At 45.4% G+C, this 18,502-nt stretch overlaps 1 protein-coding gene across 17 annotated transcripts in view; it reads right to left on the bottom strand.

Annotated features, from left to right (window-relative positions):
- SRGAP2 (SLIT-ROBO Rho GTPase activating protein 2) overlaps positions 1 to 18,502 on the bottom strand; it is a 236,630-nt gene that overhangs the window by 182,896 nt on the left and 35,232 nt on the right. For 3 of the 17 annotated variants that reach the window (XM_070591419.1, XM_070591421.1, XM_070591430.1), the window contains exon 1: positions 16,454 to 16,922. The exons of the other annotated variants lie outside the window; for them this stretch is intronic. The gene's annotated coding sequence lies outside the window, so the exon portion shown is untranslated. Of the gene's footprint in view, positions 1 to 16,453; positions 16,923 to 18,502 lie in introns of those variants that run through there. 17 annotated transcript variants of the gene reach the window in all.

The following is an 18,502-nucleotide window of genomic DNA, read 5'->3' as shown; positions in this document are numbered from 1 at the left end:
CTTGTAGTTCAAGGACCCAGAATGACAGAGGCTCTGCTTGGTCACAAATTTTCACATCACTGAGGCAGGAAAAGAGAACACTGCATTGTCTCATACTGGCAACTGCTTCTGCCAAGAAGTGCCATGTATGGCCACATTTTGCTGTCCAAAGCAAGAAACATGGCCACACCCAACTTCAAAGGGAAGGAGAGAAGTGGATATGGGTGAGCGCTGGAAGCTTATGGAGAATTAAATAGCAAATCTAGAATCATGCTGTTACAAGGGGTTTCATTCAGTCCCTTCCTTTGTGCCTGGGCAAGGCTGCAATTACAAGAAGGTAACAGATAGCAGATGGACCAAAGAATCAAATTAATAATGCACATTACATACATCATACCAAAAAGCTTTTCAAAATCAGTAATCGAGTGATATCACAAGAGGCTTTACAAAAAGAAAACATGCCTTAATTGCCCAATCAAGAGGACATACCTGTATTCATTATGTCATTTACCTTAGAAACAAACTAAATAGTTAAGGTACAGTGGGTAGTCATGCTCTCCCTAACTGAAACCTTCTTGGGGATTGATAACCAACTGTAGGAAAATGTGTGACAGTTTGATGTCATGTTTTCAGAAGACAAAAAAAAAAAAAACCTCACTGAAATCCCATTCGTACATTTACTTTTTTTACCCAAGTAATACATGTGAACAAAAGCAATAAAATGGCAGCAGCATTAAGGCCCACGAAGACACATCCCCTATTACTGCAGAAGTTCTGCATAACGCTCTGACCCACTTCCAGAACTTTCTCTGGAGCATGTCTCTTTCGGTGTTTCCTGACGATATAGAGTGTGATTTCATTCCTGCTAGACGGGCCTTTTTTTAATCTCCACCAGTCAGTCTCTTATAGTGAGATAACCTCCAGTCACAATTCTCCCTCCAAATGAATTCCCAAGTTGCCATGGTAACTAACACCTTCCTCCAAACTGTCAATATGTTTCCCAATCTTAAAGGCAGCCCTCTTGATTTACTGCCAGAAGTACCAGTCTCCTCCTGCAAGAGAAGGCACCTTCCTGCTCTCCAGATCTATCAATAAGCCCCTTCAGAAGACTACTTGCTAATAATCATTAGAGCCTACTTTGTATCTATTATCTCATCTAATCATTTTTTTAAAAACTGCACAGTAGATATCATTCTCCTTATTTTACAGACTAAAATAATTATAAATTAGAGGTTGTATAACTTGGGGCACAATCAGGATTTGAACACAAATTCTCCGACCACGCTGTCTGGAAGCCTCCTCCCTCCCTGGGCACGAGCCCTCTTCCAGCTCAGAGGAGCAGCTCCAGGTCTCATTCTCTCAACGTGTCCCTGCCCAAAAGGACTTTCTAATTTCAAGGCAATTTAGTTTGCTTTAATATTAACACAACACTACTCCAAATCCAATGGCACTTTAAAGCATGTTGATGCTGATTAAACAACAAGAAAGAAAAGACTTCATTCTTCTGCTTTCATCTCCTATGCTCCAAGGGCTTTGGTGGGGACCAACGAGATAATGGGTGTTAAGCGTTTGGTCCTTGGAAAGAAGGTGTCAGATCAATACCCCACAGAAGTGAGGGCATCCACATGGTGATCAGGTGCCAAGGAACGTCCCTCTGTAAGGGTGGAACTGAGGCCAGGTCTCCTAGATTTGCTTCCTTTGGCCCCTTTGAAAGCCCCTCCCCCCATGTGACCCACATCCTTACTATTCTCCCCTAAAGAGAAATCGAGGGACACACAAAGCCAGCACTGTACTTACTTCTTAACTGACCCATCCCCTCCCCCATGCCCAACACACAGGCAGACTATGTTAGCCTTGTAAATAAGAGCAGAACACTTACCATCCCACAGTTATTTTTCCAGTCTGCCTTTTTTAACCACTCACCTGGCACAAACTGTTATTCCCCTGGCCAGCAGCTATTTGTAAAACTGGTCTGCCTCCCTATTTTCACACCAAAGATACTAATTCTTTAGTAGGAATAGGAGTATTCTAAATAAGACAATTAGCAAGTCACCTAGAATTTCCACCCAGTCCACAGAGGAACACATACCAGAGAATTAACTCAAGTTGCTGTCTATAATAAACAGGACGCTCTACCCACCACGCAGCCCCAGAGGTTGGTACAGAATGACTCATTCCAAATAGTAATGGCTACAATGGCCCAGTTCCCTCTTTTATAAAGCTGTGTGCTGAAATTCAAAAGGTGCTCCTCCCCGCCCCCACCTCCCCTCGAATACCTCTGCACATCAATCCATTAAGAATCTGAAGTGTAATTTATCTTATTCACTATTATCCTGTTAAATTGCTCTACAGCTGCCATGGCAGTAATTGCAGTGATCAGTGATTCAGACTTCTTGAGCAAAAGGCCTTAAGTAGATTTCATTTATTAAAATTTCCAAAGATTTTATTATGAAAATAAACCTGAGATACAGCAGTATGCCTCCACGGGGCAGTCATACTAATGATTCTTGAGTTAGGAAGGGATGTCGGACCCATCATTAATGTTTCACTCACTAATACCAGTAACTAGGAATTTATCAACCAATAAAACTCACCAGCATTCTAAGAATGAAGAATAATCATCTCATTTTTAAGTAGCATATGCAATACTGTGCAACCCTTCAAAAAGCTGCCTTTGTTCATTAAGGTACTACTTGTAACAGCAAATACTGGAAACAACTCAAGCGTCCATTTGTAAGGGACTGGTTCAATAAACTAAGAAGCAGCCATCCACACGATGGAATACTACACAGCTCTGATAAAAGAATGAGGAGGCTCTCTCTGTACCAACATGGAAAGATCCCTGGGACATACTTAAGGACAAAAAGCAAGTTATAAAACAGGTTACACAACATGCTATCTTTTATATAAAAAGAGTAGGGGGGAAATAAGAACATATATTCATATTTGCTTGTATTTACCTAAAGAAACACTAGACAGATATATAAGAAACTATTGAGGGGCATATAATAAGGAACAGGGAGTCTACGGGGAAGACCAGAACTGGGATGAAATAATACTTCCCAACATATACATTTCAAAATAATTTTTTCATGTTTTTAATTTACTTTTACTACCTACTTCATTTGGTGGCGGGGGGAGTGGGGGCTCTATTTCCTCTGCTTTCAGGACCAAGTGATCGGGCTTCAGACTTCTTACCTCGGCCTGCTGGAAGTCACGAACCTCAGGACAGTAATAATTTAGGTCAGAGGAGTGGCAAGACTATTACTTGACTGTCTCCTTAGGGAAGGAGAAACTGATAAAACACGAGGGCCCATGAAATGTGAACATTACATGTAAGACTGGGTTAACTCAGCCTTCTAAAAACCTGCAAACAGCAGAAACGTGACACTGCGCTAAAAATAGAGGTGGACAACAGGGTAGAGAGTAGCCTTCCTTCTCTGCTCCTTTTACAATTTTGATTTTATTCTTGGGTTTTCATAACGGACTTGTGTGAAGAGGAGAGCTTTACAGCCAAGTCTGGGATTACAACTATTTTAAGCCCACTTTCAACAGAAGTGCTTTTTTATAAATCTCTTCCACAGTTCTCCCTCCCCAGGCAAGACAAGAAGAAAGAAGAGAGAAGGAGAGGGCACGTCAGAGGTTTGTCTAGTTTTGTGGGTTAAGAGGATCGGCACCAAAATGAATAAAATTTTGCCAAGTGTCTAACTAACCCTAGTGTCAGACAGTTCTTGCTCTAACAAAACTCCAAGGACAACTAAGACCTTCCTACCCATCCATATTCTCAACTAGATAAATGCAGACACGAGTCAACTGCAGAGTTAAAAGGTCACAGATGTTCCAGTGTTAGCACGGAGTTTGGGAAGGGAGACCCCCAGAGCTGCCCGGTCACCCCACGTAAGAGAAGAGGTTGGCATCCAGAAGCGTGCGTAAGGCAAGCCCTCATCAGAGCCTACCAGTCTCCCAGAAACAATATTGTATTCTCACAAGACGGCCAGACTGAACGATACAAACCGTCCACACAGCTAGTTTAGCTCTGCCCCCTCCTTAGATCCAAATCTGTACAGGAAATAAATCCGTATGAGATCCGTCCCTGCCTTCCTCTTCTGGGGAGAGCCTGCGTTAGCAGAGGACTCCCAAATTCCCACCAGTCCATCCTCAGGCCACTCAGCTCCACACCTATCTTTCAACCACCTTGTAGAAATCTCTACCTGGATGTCCTGGGTGTCCCATGTCCAATGGTGTCCCGTGTCCTTCTCCCTGGCAACATACACTCTTTCTAGTGCCGCTTTCCCTGTCTCAGTTAATGGCATTGCCACGCACCAAGATACCTGAAGCAGAATCCTGAGAGGCATCCTACACTCCCTCCTCTGCCTCGCCCCCACTTCTATCCACCTAGTCAACAATAAGCTGTCCTGATTTTTTGCCTCCTACACATCTCTCAAAGTCTTGTTTCCTCTTCATTTCACTGTCACTGCTTTCTTCAGTATCTCATCATTCATTCAAGAGCATTTAATGAGTATAGATTATCGCTAGGCGCTTTTAAACAGAATAAATGCAGCATGATCCCTGCCTTCTGGTGCTCGACATCTAGTTATTTCTTGCCTCAACCATTCAGATATACTCTTGTCTCCCACTATTCATTCTCTACCCGGCAAGGTGAGACTGGAGGCATTAACAGTTCAGACCACAGCTGTTTATTGAGCCCTTTTAGTGCTAGGCTCAGTTTGAGCAGCTGGGAACCTAGGGGTGAGCAAATCAGATGTTTCCCGCTCTTGAGGAGCTTAAGTTCTGGTGGTGGTACGAGGTTAGATAGACAGACAAAACAAACAGATCATTTAATTCAGAGGTCAGCGAATTTTTTCTGTAAAGGGCCAGCTAGTAAATAAAGGCTTCTGGGCCATATGTTCTCTGTCACAATTACTCAACTCTACCCTTGTGATGTAAAAACAGGCATAGGCAATAAGTAAACCAATGGGCGTGACCGTGTTCCAATGTGCTTTATCTACAAAAACAGGCAGCAGGCCAGACTCGACCCATGGGCCAGAGTTTGCCAACCCCTGATTTAATTAACTGCAGTGCTTCTCAACTCCCTTGGAATTAATCCCAATCCCTTCCCTTGGCCCACAAGGCCCATCAGCCTCATCTCAGTAGCACTTGTCCCTCTATGCTCCAGCCACCCTGACCTTCTGTACGGCCCTCAAACACTGTGCCAAGTAGGTTCCCATCTCAGAGTCCCTGCACTTGCTGTTCTTCCCATCAGGACCACTCTTCCCCACAACTTCCCGTAGCTGCCTCAGCTTCAGTGTCACCTCCTTGGAGAGGCTGGCCCTCGCTAACTACCCCAATGCCCATTCTAACTCCTGTGGCTCTAATTATTTTCTTCCAATGACTTATCACCATCTGAAAAATATTTGTTGCATGTTAACTGTCTGCCTACCTGATCTCATACCACCACTAGAACATCAGCTTCCTGAGAGCAGGAAACACCTGATTGGCACACCCCTAGGTTCCAAGCACCTAGAACTGTGCCTAGCACTAAGCAGGGGTTCAGTAAACATCTGCTGTCTGAACCGTTATTGCTTCTAGTCTAACCTGCTCTAAATCACTGGTATCTTCACTTTCTAAAATACAAATGGGCTCATGTCACTCTCCTGCTTAAAATAACTTCACAGCTCCCCACTGGCTTTAGGATAGAAATGCAAATATGTGGCAAGACTACCATAGCTCTCATCACATGTTGTGATGCTCTTTCATTAGACTGTGGGCTGTAGGCAGGAGGGACCATGTCTTGTTCATCTTTTTATTTGAGGTGCCCCAGCATAGTGCCAGGACCACTGTGGGTGCTCCATAAACGTAGGACGAAATAAATCAACAGGGGCACCGCAACCAGCATAGTGCTAAAGTAGAATGTGATCTCTCAGTAAATACCAAATTTAAAGCCAATGAAGCAAGATTTTGTACAAGACTTCCTTTCCTTTCCTTTCTTCTTCTGTTTTTTTTTTTTTTGTGAGGAAGACTTGCCCTCTATTTTGTATGTGGGATGCCACCACAGCATGGCTGATGAATGGTGTAGGTCCACACCCGGCATCCGAACCCCCAAACCTGGGCCACTGAAGCGGAGCACACAGAACTTTAAACATTGGGCCACAGGGCTGAGCCCTCCTTTCCTTTCTTTGTAAGCAAGCCGGGTGGGGGCTATGCTTATAACTCTGAATCTGCCTTAGTTTTTGTCACCCAGATTCCCCCTGGCAGGCAGCCACTCCCCACTTTCTAAAAGAACAGTGGGAAGAGACAGGGAAAAAAGTACAGCAAATCTATCTGTGCTGTTTCCTCAGAGCAGCTCTGGTGAAAGGATTAGGAAAGGAGACATAGCACGTGGGCTAAAATGCAACTTAGGAATTCATCTCCATGAATTCCAAATGTCCACATTCGCTCTGTCATTTATCAGCAAAGAAAACTCAATGCTGGCTGTTTTGCTGTACAAAATAACCCAAGACATTCAGGGAATTTCTGAAGAACTGCTTTACCAATAGAATGGAGATTGTTACTTCTAGAAGGATCTCCATTAGCCCTTTGAAATCCTTCAACATTCATTATAGCCAAGGAGTTTTCACCTAATTCAGTCTGATGGGCGCAAGAGCAGAGTCTTTCTAGGGAATACAGGCTCCCAAATCGCTCAGCTGGGAAGTAGGGAGGGAATTTATTACTCAAAATCAAAGGGAAATGAAAAGAGGCCAACCCGGAATGTTATTACTCTCTTTCTCAGTTGGGGGATTGAGTTCCAGAGTCATTCTGCTTCCTTCACATGGCCTCCTTACTCAGCGTCGAAAAGCTTCAGGTCTTGGGCGCAGCCAGCTGGGTTCTCTTCTAATGTAATAGAAGCTGCTTCAGCAAAGCTGATGCTCAGCCATCTCCAGACTCCAGAAATGACAGGCTATGAATTACTGGGCCTCTCATTTGATATAATGAAGTGAAGTTACTGCAGTCCTGAATGACCACTCGACATGCTACTGGGTTGCTTGAAGTAAATCGACTGAAGGACTAGAGCAAACACAAGGCAGAGCTAGATCTGGGGCTACTTCATTGTGAACGTAGCTCCTCATGACTCACCTGTGGGTCCAGTCACAGAACCCAAGGAGAGGACGGGGGAACAAGGCGTCTGGGTTTTTCAACCCTAATGTCTGCTTCTCTTCCACATTTATTATCTCCATGTAAAGAAGCTAAACAGGCTAAACTAAAATAACCAAATCATAAACCTTACACACAAAACCTCCAGAGGTTCACAAAACCTCATTCAAGACAGTTACCCAATCAACCTGGAGGACGCCCAGTTGACCCGCCTCTGGAGTAACTACCAGTGGTCTGTCAGATCTGGGATCATTCAAAATTCCTATCAAGGATCTGCCAACACGGGAGCCAAGAACCAATCATTCAAATGGGCCCTGCTGCCAAGCGTCTTTACAAGGCCATCTCCTCATACTGTTCCATTTAACAAAACTGCAGCCCATTACCGATCCTTAAATCCCTTTGCCAATGGCACAGAGCCAGAGCATCCTGCTCCCTGGCAGGAAATCAAGAGGACGACCTACTAAAGCCCAATCTGAAGATGCTGAACCCCATGGATTACCCAAGGAAGGGAAAGGCTGAGAATAAGCCAGCCAGCTACATGCTGCACCAACAGCCACCATAACCCCCCACTCCGGCCTGCCTAATCCAGCTGGGTTGATACTCACCTGAGGAGACAGACCTATAGGTTCTCAAACTGAAACAGGAACTCCCGGGCTGGTTCTTCAGAATCCAGGATGCAGCAGTAAATCTTTAAAGACCAGCTAAGATTTTGATGAGGAGAGGGAGAGTTTCAGATAAATGGAATGCTGGGAACTGGTGGAATACAGGGCCCAAAGGGGCAGAAGCTAAACAGAGCTCAGACAGAACCTTGCTTATAGGATATCAGGCATAGGCTGGGGTAACTATTCTAGCCTGGGAAGTTGGCCCCAGTGAGGACAGCCTGGCAGTCCAAGGCATAGCATACAGAGGGCTAGCAAAATTCAGGATGATGGAAGCAGAAGTGTCAGAACCAGGGCGTAGAGCACAAGATTCTCAGAGATGAATCTCTACCAGAGTGAGGCAGAACCCCACAGTGGCTGACTGTTGATCTGTGGATTCCCAGCAAGAGCCTCACACTGGCTATGAGCAGGGGAGCAGGCTGTAGTCCCCGGGAAGGGGGCTGACAAAAGGAATTCAATCCTAGAGCCCAGACTGTGTCCTCTACTAAAGGAATCAGGCCCCCTGGAGAAATGGCTGATTCCACACCTGGTGCAGGATATAGAGCCTGGAATATCCTGTGCCAGAAAGCAAGGACGCTTCCAAAGTTCAACGGGGTAATGTCAAAAGAACATGAGAGTCAACCTGAAGGGATGCCCACTGACTTAAGACAAGACAATGTGAGCATCCAAAACAATTAATAAATAAAGATTGCAGTCGGCTGAAACACATCAAATACGTAATAAATCTTTGCGTTCGTAATGATATTCAGGAAAAAAAGTTGTTGGTTACCACTGGAAGTTACTAGGTCCCTAACTCACTATTCTGAAAAGTGATATAAAAAAAGTGGATGGGGTAGGGAATTAAATTTTCATCCAGTATTTCCTGTATAAAAGTAAATGTTTATGGGCTTGGAAAAGATGAAACAAATTTGGCAAAATGAGAATAACTGCTTTATCTGGGTGTTTCTTTTGTGTATATTTGAGCCCCCTGTGCACCACCACGAAAAAAAGAGCAACACAGAACTTGAGCCAAGCAGCGCTGGGTTTAGGCAAAGCCTCTGCTTACAAGAGTCTAGGACTTGAGGGACAGTTCAGCTCTGATGGGCCGAGCCACCTGGAGGAACACAGGGAGGTGCTCAGTTGCAGAGGCATCATGGCACCCAGCGCTTGATCTGGCATCCCAGATCCCAAGTCTGGCTGGCAGCATGGTTTACCAGGTGGTGGATCTGAGGCTGCTTACGGAACTTACTTTTCAGTGATTATTGGCTCAGGAACTGAAAAGCGGCCTGGTTTTGAAAATGGAGTCCTTATATAAATTCAACCAAGAGGAGCTGGAGATATTATAGGCTGAGGAAGGTGGCAAGAGCGAATAGAGAAGTATGCACAGGACAAGCGTAAAAGTCACACTGCCTCCTGTAGTCTAGACTACTTCACCAAAAGAAACACAAGAAGACCTACCGCTCCCCCAACTCACCCCCCTTCACGTTTCAAGAGCCACCACCAAAGGCAGCAGAATGAAGACGGCGTTCCTCCCACCAGTCCAGCTGTGAGCATCCAGACAGGAGGCCCGCCTCAGCAGCTCAGAACGCCCCTCCCTAACCACCACTCAAGTAACCAGCTGGGAAAGCACTCAGAAAACCCGCATCCTGACACAGCACTGCCAAACAACTTAGACAGCAGAGAACAACCTAGCTAAACAGCAATGCCGGCTGCCAGGAAAAGTTTTGCAGGGACAATGGGTAGCAGAAAAGCAGATCCCTTGGGGTCCCCTAAGACCCTGTCTCTTAGCTTCAATACTTTCAAATGCAGAACCCAGTTGCCTCTGGGGCACATGGAGCTCCACAGGCAGGTTGTCTCCTTCCATCTCCTCAAAGACAAATGAGCAGGAGAGCGGGCCAGAAAGCCACTCAGGGCATTACTCTTTAAAGAATCTTTATAGGGTCAAAGAGGAATGGGTCTACAGGCTGTGTGTATTCCCCACAGATGCTGAGGATGATGTCAGAATCCCTTTCCAGATGTGCTTAACACTTTGTGGTCACTTGTGTTCCTGCCGCTGAGAGTCAGCGCTTTGCTAATTTGACTGATTCCAGCTCAGGCTGAGCCCAGCTCCCCGGCTCTGCTTACCATTAGCTGAGCCTGTCATCTGTACTGTACTCTTCCAGAGAGTCCTAACGTCAGCTTTTTACCTGCTCTTCCAAGACAAGGATGTCTGCCAAAAACAGGGGAAAAAACCCCCAAAGGTTGAGAGAGAAAATACATTTAACATACTACCAAGGTAGCAAAAAGAGGAAAAGCTGGGAAAAGAATATGTAGGTTCACATTTATTTCCAAGGCTGCTGGGTTAATATCCTCTTGCATTTGTCTAAATGAACAGCCAATTTAAACTGCTACTGGGGAAAAAAAAAAAAGCAAAGGAAAGAAGCAGGCTCAAATCTCAAAGTATAACTTTTAGCATAGAAAACAAGAATTGGCGAGAATTGCTTTTTCTAGTGCTGACCTCACAGGCTGTGCTGCCTCTGCCTCTGACGATCAGGACATTCTGTATTTGATGGCAGAACCCAAGTCAGAATCGAGCACGATCTCCAACAAGCCAAAACATCAGGGTGAGCTCTCCTGACCTTGAGATTGCTCCCCTAGCTCTTCGGTAAGAAAATGTACAATAATCAAGAGGAGAGCCCCTCTCACCACCCTAGTCGTGTGAACTCAACTACTCAAGGTCCACCTGATCCATACCAAGGGCTTCCATGAGTGACTGACTCAGATCTGAGAATCACCCAAGACCCAGAGGGCTAAAAGGTAACCTTACAAAATCTGAAGGTGTAAAAAGGAGAATTCAGTGGTGCTCAGAGACTCCACTAGCCTGGCCTGAAAAGAAACAAACCTACCAAGAGAGAAACTCCGCATCCCTAATCCTGGGTCTCACTGTTATACTGGGTGTCTTAGAGCACAGCCATAAACTTTCTGGCCTTTATTATTTGCCCACCTAGTGTAAGAAAACTAAGCTAAAATAAATTTTGTAACCAAACCAAAATGAAGCTCTCTAGGCAGTATGGCTACCATACTCAGGATACAAAACATCCCTTGACCCAACAATGACTATCTGGAAATCGGCATCTCCTGAGTACCTTCCCTACCTAAATCAGCAGTACGGTGAAGTAAGCTAAGAAAGTCCAAGCCTTGGCTTGAGAGAAACGAGACGCAGCAAAAAGATGGGCTTTCTGCATGATTGGTACCTTCAGAGAGGCTACAGACAGTGGACTTAAATGTGACACATTCTTCATGTATGGTCAAAGTGCCTTCTAGATCCAAACTGGGGCACCTTACATCACAAAACAGATGGCAAGAAATTAACAGATTTAAGTCTTTTGTCTGCCAGCCCAATTACAGTTCGGTCAGTTACTGGAGGAGTTTCCCTCTCTTTAAGAGATCATCTCACTTCACCCTGCTTAACAAAAGACCACAGGCACTCATAAGAGGACGGAGGCAGGCCAGCTTCAGGACACACGCTGCATGGGGGAAACTGACTTTCTGAAAGAGGAGGACTCTACGCCCGTCTGACAGGTCCACAATAGGCTGGCTAGACACAAGCGCCTGGGATAAGGAAGTCCATCAAGAAAACGAACAGTTGGCAAGATCGAGCCTTCTGGCCTGAAGGGCTTGCAGCTGGTCTGGCTGTTCATCAAAAACTCTGAATTTAAATGGAAGACACATTCTGACTGTGACATGTAACAAAACAACTGGAGCGGCAAAGGATCTTGATTTTGGTTTCCTTCCCACCCTACACGTCTCCTGCCAATGAAGAGTGAGCGTGCCTGTGGTCCTCCTGGCACATCGGGGGTAGTTCCCATTCACACTGGTCAATCTTCGGGATTTTCCGCATATTACAGGCCATCACGCATCTACATCAACCCAGAATGTCCAGATAAAAGCTCCTGTTTGGAGTCTGGAGAGAAATTGTCAAATCTGAAAGCCTGTGAACTCTCTCCATCAGCGGAGACCAGATGCAGCAAAGACCATGGAACAAGGTATCAGAGGCCTAATTTCAGACTGACCCCCTAACCAGCTTTATGACTCTGGGTAACTCACCTACTTTCTCAAGACTCTTATTCTCACATCAATAAAGAAAGAAGTGGGCCTAATGGTCTCCCAGATCCCTTCCAGTCTTAACATCCTCTGATTTTATGACTAAAGAGTCATACTAATAAGGCTAAAATTGTGGCTTAAACCCATATAAGCCAATGGGGATTATGCTAAGAAAAACTCTATTCCACACAGACAGAGCCAATCTGAGCAAGTCTTCCCCACCATCAGACAGATGTGTGCCACGGGTGCAAGGGGCCCCTTCTACAGAGGACATGCACCGAGTGATTCAGTAATAGGCCAATTCATTCATTCAATCAACAAATATTTACTGAGCACCTTCTAGGCAGTGTACAAAACAGACAAAACCCTTTCCCTTGTGACATTCACATCCTAGTGAGGGGAAGGGGGAACCAGATAGTAACCGAGCAGGAAGGACAAGGCTGGGGTACATGTTACAGAGCGTGGTCAGGATGGACCTGCTGATAAGTTAACTTTTCAGCAGAGATCTGAGGCAGTGAGCCATGCAGATACCAGGGGAAGACTGTTCCGGGCAGCAGCAAGAACAGGGCCCTCAGACAGGACTGCGTCCAGTTTGCCTGGCACGTTAAAGGAAACACACGAGCCCAGTGTTGACGAAGAGGAGTCCGAGGGGGAAAGCAGGAGGAGGCAAGGTCAGATGGGCAGGGGGGCCCAATCACGGAGGGAAGGGACAGCCACTGGGGCATGTGAACAGAGGAGTAACATGACCTGAATTCCATTTTGAAAGACTGCTCTAGCTGTTGTGTTGAGAGTAGACTGAAGGAGGCAGAGGTGGAAGCAAGGAGACCAGTTAGGAGGCTGCCAGGATAGTCCAGGGAGCAGTGATGGCAGCTGGCCCCGGGCAGCAGCAGCAGCAGGCTGATGAAGGACAGTCAGAGTCTGGGACATACTCTGAAGCAGAGTCAACAGGACACTGGGACAGGATCCGGGAAAACCTTGGAACTACTGCAGAATCTAAAGAAGCTGAATGACACTAACTCCAACATCCACTGTGGGATGCTAGGATTTGGGGGTTTGTTTATCTCTGTCATCCAGTGTCCAGCACAGTGCCTGACACATCACAGGTATACAGAAAATGCTGAATGAATGAATGTGGAACTGAATACATTACGAAGCCAGAAGATGCACAGCTTGACAGGTCATCAGGAGACAAAAAGCATTTGGTACTAGACATATTTTACTAACAACGGATTCCCCCTCCCCTGAGTGAATCTATCTCTTTTTGTAAAAAGTTCCCCTTTATAACTCATTTCACAGTACTAAGTAGTGAAACTGACTGAAAATTTTACATAATACAGCTGAGAACCTGAACTCCTTGGTCATTTCCCTAAGAGGCCAAATGTCATCCTCACATCACCTCACCAACTCCATCTAAAGACAGGGGGAGCGTTCCACAGAGTAATCGCGTGTTTTAATGAACAGTGAGTCATGAGGCTAACTAGAAACGTATGATTATGGATCATAACATCATTACAACAAGCGAGGAATAACACAAACCAAATCTGTACTATTCCTACAGGACGAACCAGGAGCTATCCTGGAACGTGCTCCCTTCGTCTGCGAAGCCAAGGACAGGAATTTCTAGATTTTTGTCCCCTAATAACACTGCTCTGAAAAAGGTGACAATTCCCAACTACAGAAGCTTCCCTGTCAAGGTGATGAGAGTCCCAATGTTCTTAACCCACGGAGACTGAGTGTGCAAAAGAGAGAAGCAGAACGTTCAGTATCTGGGAGAAATAACGACAAAAGTGTATTATAAACCACATTCTGGCAGCAGTTTTCTCGGTTAAGTCATTGATCATCTTGAAGGGCTAAATTAAAACCCAACATTAATCAGGCAGTAGGTGTGAAAAACATCTTATTTACCAAATTAGAAAAAAGAGGAAGAAAGATAAGCCTTGTAAAGTGGTTGAGATCAAATTACATTGTAAGGGAAGTTGCAACATTTGGGAGAACAAGTCCTAGACAGATTTGTTAGCTGAGTCCAAAATCATTTGATGTGACCTTGGACCAACTATTTAACTTCTGTGCCTCTGTCTCCCGTCCGTGCCTGTCTCCCACTCACTGTAAGGAGAGCAAATGATTTCAGCCCCTCCTGTCTTAACAGGGATGTTATGAAGCTGAGATCATGTCTCTGGAAGCTCCGGGGGTTTCCTGGAGAAAGATACTCCACAAAGGATAACGTCTTCAGTAAGATAATTAAGGGGTCAGGCTACTCTTAGAAACGCCCCCATGGTATGGAGGCTCCCAGCATCATAGCTCCAGAGTCAGGCAACGAAAATACTGCATAAAATGCCAACCTCAGGGCTAGGGCCAGGCTCTTTGCAGATAATATCAGGAGCCCTACATGTGAATGCAATCTCACATATATAATAACTACATTCAGATGTTTAATAAACACTTAGTAATGTTTTAAATGACCAGTATCTTCCTGACATGACCACTTTGTTGCCTATCTAGAAGGAGAGATGGCGTGCAAGGGATGATCAGGTACCCTGGGCAAGTCCTGACCCTCAATTGCCACCTCTGTACGATGGGGCTGACAATACTGAGCGTTAAAGGAAGGAACATGTGAAATGCTGCTGGCACAGCCCTGGGCTCAGAGAAGGAGCAAAACAAGCACCACAGCCCTCCTCCCCCTGGCACTCTGCTCCATAAATAACAAGTGCTGTTATCCTTTACTCACAGACCCAGAGGAAAATGACATAGGAGAGAGGGTCACCCATAAATATCTTATCTGCCTTTATTCTCCTATAACCTCGAGACTAGAGCAAACAGGCTGAACTTTAATTAGGATCATAATGTGAGATGTCCCAGGTAAGCCAGGCTCATAAACTCCAATTAGGAGGAGACTGGCTTTTACTGGACCGCCCCATACCTGGCCTACTCAGTGACAGAAGCAGACCCAGTCCTTTGTCCCAGCTTCCCAGAGGAATCCATTACCAAGCACACGAGGCTCCAGCGGGATGTCGGGTCACAGGCTTTCTATTCCGGCGATTGTGGTCTAAGAATAGAACTCCCGGGCACAGCGCAAATGGACTCACAAGGATTGTGTACATCTACTATTCAAGTCACCATCTACGACTATTTAAAGCACAAGGCCAGCAAGCCCCCCTCTGAATGGGAGACTGAGAAGGGGAAACGGGCAGGGTGTGTTTTTAACATAGTTCTACAACTTACAGAGCAACGTGCAGAGCCCCAGTTTGGGTCCGGGGATCCATCCTCACGAGCTCGGATATCTCACTTGGCTCCCTGTCAGCCAGTGAGTAAAGAATGTCAAGTTCATTTTACAAATGGAAAAGTGGGAAGCAAGGAGGGACCCATGTATACACTGCTAAGTCCGTTGCTAATAACAAAACGGCTCAAGCTGACGTGTGCCTCCACATGCCAGGCCCTTACTAGGCATTTCACCTTCCCTCACTGAAACCTCACAACCTCCCCACAAGGTAGCCAGTCATTTTGTTCACATTTTATAATAAAAACACAGGTCCTAGCAGATTAAGCAATTTACTCAAAGTAACACAGTTTATAGGTGGCACAGCCAGGATCTGAAACCTGGTCTCTCTCAACCTATAGCTTGTTGTTTGGGGTTATGTTTGTTTGTAGTTACACCATACTGCCTCTCTTGGTTTCTCTCTGCTAACTTAACAACCCAAGGAACCTATAATCCAAAACCATATTCTAAACATTAGATCTTATGCCTTATTACTTATATCATCAATTTGGTGAGCAAAGAGAAATATGTAGTCCAAGGCCAACAGCAGTGTCTTTAGGAACAGAAACCAGACCATAATTCCAATTAGCCAGACAAAACAGATAAATTCCACATCAGAGGAAACGTTACTAAAAGCCAGGAGACCTCCTGTCCCAACACCCCTTCACTTCAGCTGGCTTCACATATTCTGGATCTACACAGAAGACAGATCCAGCACTTTCCCACCACTAGATCAAAAGGTAAGTGCTTTAGGATTGCATCAATATGAAGATTTTATTTTTTTAAACTTTATTTTTTTTTTGGTGAGGAAGATTGGCCCTGAGCTAACATCTGAGGCCAATCTTCCTCTTTATTTTTTCCTCCCCAAAGGCCCAGTACATAGTTGCATATGCTAGTTGCAAGTCATTCTAGTTCTTCTACGTGAGACGCCACCTCAGCCATGTCCGTGCCCAGGATCCGAACAGCAACCCCTGGGCCGCCGATGCAGAGCATGCGAACTCAACCATTCGGCCACGGGGCCGGCCCCTGAAGATTTTATTTTGTAAAGCCATTGCCCTGCCCAGCCTCCCTGCTCCATACCTTGTGTCAAACTTCAAATTTCCCAGAACACATCCAAAGTGACAACTCCGGGCCTTACCATATTCAACAGAACTGATAACGATTTGTCAGATCAGGGGCAAGATCAATTCTCTAGCCCCCTTGCTTCCACAGCTCTTCCAGAAAGTTACTTTCATTGGAATCTTTGGTGTCACATAAATCATCGACAGCAGTTGGGGGGAAAATCCAGTAGCAAATACAAGCTCGAAAAAGTAAGCATGACACAAACCAATCTGGGCACGATCTCACAGCCCCTTGGAAATGACTTTACCTGCAGGTCGAGGCACTCATCAAACTCAGCACTGAGACGGTGAGTTACTGGATCTACAGGGCTCCTGGCAGTTTCCGCCACATCTCCGGGGCCGGGCTCTGACATGGTTACCGCTTCCACGGAGAAGCTGACGACGACTGTTTTCTCTCCCTTCCTCCTCCCCATCACATGAAGACAGCTAACTGGCATTTCTCTTACCTAAGGAGGCTAACTGACCGCTAACTAGCGTGACAGCTAGAAAATACGGGGACTCATGCAGTCAAAGCATGAACAGGAACATGCTATTAACCAGTGTAACAGTTCTCTACAGACAGTATTTTCCCTACACGCATTTCACACACATTGTAATCAAATCAGGAGAGAGATGAAAGGAGACTCTGAGGTTCTGAAGCACCGCTCTTCAGGAAGAAAATTTTCCTTTCTTCTAAGACAGGTATCCTGGCTACTGTATCTTTTGAGGTGGCTGAATGGACTTAGTGTTCTGAGTAAGAAAGAAAGGAAATGAGATTTTTTTTTCCATTTAGAGAAATGAGGAAGTAGAATGGTTTATATATAGGTCCGATCTCTTTCAGAGAGTCTGCTTGGAGGCAATGCCACAACTTCAGGCCCTCCTTGAAGAAACTTCATCTCATATCAGGTTCTAATTAAAGACAGGCCCTTTGTAAACACTGACTTGGAGCTGTTGTCAATATCGGACAATAAGCATATAGGGTGGGGGGCTGGATGTATATTGCCTTACTAGCCCCACTCTAAGCAGCTTCATAGTAAAGATTATTCAGTGATAGCGACAGTGACAACACAGATCCTGGCTAATACTATCACCATCCTAATCCTATGGGAAAATTTTACCTGGAAACATTCCTCCCTATCAATCACACCATCAGACAGAGAAGCTGGGTGATTGCTCCAACTTCCAGACACTGATACATTTCAATCACTCAGCAGTCTCTGAGCAACTAGAAAGTAGCCGGTACGTCCACTGTGGCTATAATACGCATCAGACATCCCTATTCCTGGTCTTTAACTTTCCAGGTAAAGCAGATTGGACCTCAATGTGAAAGACTGAACGACAAATCAAAGAACACTTAAATCGCTGAAGAAGGCGCCCCTCTCTTTCTCAGAGGCTAACGCACTCAGAATGAGAGGAGCCACTGCACCCACCACATAGATCCAGACCATCCCCATGGAAGAAGGAGGACAGGCAGGAAGTCCACTTCCAGAGCCTCTGCCTACTCTTTCTCTCCAGATCCCTGGGAAGAGCGAGCCATCTCCTCCCCCATATCAGTCTGAAATATACAAAGTGTAAACCTTTCTACCAAAGCGGAAGGTCTGGAGGACACTAGCAGCTGTCATGAGTCTCCCTATGACTTGAAGCCTCTCGGCTACAGCCTGGGCAGCTGGAGTCCACATTCAGAAGCGTCCTGTTTCCTGTTCTTCTCTAGGTTAGTGCCCCAGCTAAGAATAGCACCCCATTCATGGTGCTGTGTACACATCCTTTTTACTTGCTGTTTTCTCTTATATATGCAAGAAACCCTGTTCTTGTACATTTTCCAAGGTAACCAAAAATATTTTTACATGGGCACAGAACAGCATTTTTATTCCCTGTCCAGTCCACAGGAAGGCACTGCCTGAAGGAACTGCACCTCGGAGCTGCGTGCCGCAGGCGTGGCTGGGCACGGGCTTCCTCTCTGAAGCGCCAAAGAGAGACTCACGCTCCGAGATGGTAACCTGGCAGCAATATGTTCAGGATGCCCAGTACTTGCCCAGAACCTCACTTCTGTGCCTGTCCTAAATCTAAAAAAGACCAGAGGCAGTAAAATTGGTCTCTTTTTATTAGGTTGACCCATGTGAAATTACATACAAAGTGGCAATTTCATGTGATTTAACCTAAGAGAATCCTGAAAAGCAAATCGAGCATTTTGCTAATAATTAGCAAGAATGCAAAATCCGTTATTTCCCAGATAGCTCCACCCCAAGACCATTTCCTATTTTCTTTAGTAACTAAAACGTTTTGAAGGAAACTTATAAAAGCTATGGAACACCATGTAA

The sequence above is a fragment of the Equus przewalskii genome, chromosome 23 (genome assembly GCF_037783145.1).
Source record: "Equus przewalskii isolate Varuska chromosome 23, EquPr2, whole genome shotgun sequence".
Lineage (NCBI taxonomy): Eukaryota > Metazoa > Chordata > Mammalia > Perissodactyla > Equidae > Equus > Equus przewalskii.
Note: the sequence above shows the minus strand (reverse complement) of the source record. Positions and strands in the feature narration are given on the sequence as shown.